The sequence below is a fragment of the Topomyia yanbarensis genome, chromosome 2, assembly GCF_030247195.1.
Source record: "Topomyia yanbarensis strain Yona2022 chromosome 2, ASM3024719v1, whole genome shotgun sequence".
NCBI classification, from domain to species: domain Eukaryota; kingdom Metazoa; phylum Arthropoda; class Insecta; order Diptera; family Culicidae; genus Topomyia; species Topomyia yanbarensis.
Genome location: NC_080671.1, coordinates 81,001,919 through 81,003,864, shown reverse-complemented (window position 1 = coordinate 81,003,864; position 1,946 = coordinate 81,001,919). Strand labels below are relative to the sequence as shown.

At 32.9% G+C, this 1,946-nt stretch overlaps 1 non-coding gene across 1 annotated transcript; it reads right to left on the bottom strand.

Annotated features, from left to right (window-relative positions):
• Positions 1–406: 406 nt before the first annotated feature.
• On the bottom strand, positions 407–529 carry LOC131686465 (U5 spliceosomal RNA). The gene has a single exon (XR_009305121.1). It is a non-coding gene; the product is annotated as a U5 spliceosomal RNA (small nuclear RNA).
• Between the last annotated feature and the right edge of the window lie 1,417 nt (positions 530–1,946).

Here is a 1,946-nt window from a genome sequence, read left to right as displayed (position 1 = left end):
TTCACTTGATCCCTTCAAATTCGTGGAGATTTGATCCCCTTCGCCATTCTTCATACACACCACTGAAAAAAAAAAACAGATTCACGCCAGAATAATTAAATTAATTGCTATAAAAAAATAAAAAAAATTGTCGAAAATGAATGCTTCATCGTACAGAAACTTAACTGTAATTGTTTACTACAGTATACATAGCAACCATGTATTTGACACATTTGACGTTCCTCCACCATAATGACGACAGCTTTCAAATAATTTGGAGAATTTGTTATTGCCCTATTAGGGAAGGTACCACATCATTTTATTATAAATTTTATTATTTCAAGTCATTCACCCCTTTTTTTTTTCAATTTGTTTATTTGATAAGGCACGTATGCGTTAGCGTAAAGGTGCCATTTTTTTTTTTGCTCGACCCACTTTAGAATCGTGTCATACAAAAATTTAATTTAGACTCATTAAAGTATCCCTCTCCACGGAAATCTTTAGTAAAAGGCGAAAGATTTATTCGATAATTGAAGCGAGATCAGAGTTAGTCATTCACCTCTTATTAAGAGCCAATATAATAACAAAATTGTCTTGAGAATGATGAAAATCTTCTGTTTGAGCGCAGCAAAAACTAATCGAGTACCCCAATTATCGCAATACCATTTGAGCCAATGCGTTGAGCAAAGATGGCAGACACTACTCTAACCAAAGGCTTTCGATGGGTACGATGATTATAGGAACAGGGCAAAAATAGCCTTATTACCCTACATGCTCTTTTAAACTCGTTTTCAAAAAATAATCAAGTGTCCCCAAATTGGGGATCGAGTCTCCACTATTGAAAGAATTTTCCATTTTTTTGTTGTTTTCCAGAAATGCGCATAGCTCATGCCCAGTATATTATTTCCATGTAATTTTGTTATGATTATCAGTCAACCCTAGAAACAATATAAAACTACAAAAAATACATAGTTTTTTATAATTTCACGGAGTTAGATTAAAAAATAAAACAGGGGATCAAGTCTCCTCAGTCTCCCCTATTATAATTTTACCCGTGGATTGAAAATTACAGTTTCTTTAAACGGAAAACCAATGCACTTCAATGTATTTTTACTCGAATACTGCTGTAAAATGAATGACATGTAATATTACACGAATTAAAGTATAAAATTGTATGCTGTTTGATGCTCCAATTGATTTTAACGTAATTTTCATTCAAATATTTGATTCAATCGTTGTATGTTTACTTCGTATTGATTTACATGTCGTTTAAATTTCATTATTTTTTATGTGTAGTAACAATTGTTGTTTTGTGATAGTCTTGAAGATCTTATTAAAACCTAGAATGCACTTGTAGTTTGCTAGAAAACTAAAATTTCCACTTGGGTATCTGGACCAAAAAAATCTATTTTATCCATTTACTTTCCAATGACGTATTACTCAACAATTTGTATCTAGTGCTAGCAGAGGTTAAAATATTCGCTCATTCTCATGACAAGCAGTTTATCGCACAGCTTTTTCATCCTTAGTAGGCACGGACCCAACTTTTCACCTTTCAAGAAATTGCGAGAATTTGCTGACAATGCAGTATGGAAGCGTAATAATTTCGTAGCTTCGGACCTTGTGATAACTTAAGTTCAAGAAAAACCATTAATATATTACATTATAGAATTTATTTGCCCACATTATTGCTGTGTTTTCATTCTAAGGATCTGTTTCTACTCATTTTTGTGAATTTTTGCGAAACCATTAGTTATTCGGCAGTTTTACATTAAGAGTGAAAATATCATCTTATATTATACCGCGAAAAGATGAGATCCAATGCTGTCTTGTCGCGAAAAGTTGGAGAGCAAACAATTTTACTCCGTATGTTCGCTTTTTTATTGCTGGTCAAAGTAGGTGAAAGATCGCCTTATTCTGTTCACGAATGCGAAAATTGTAAACTCTGAGTGCTAGAGTGTCCACAA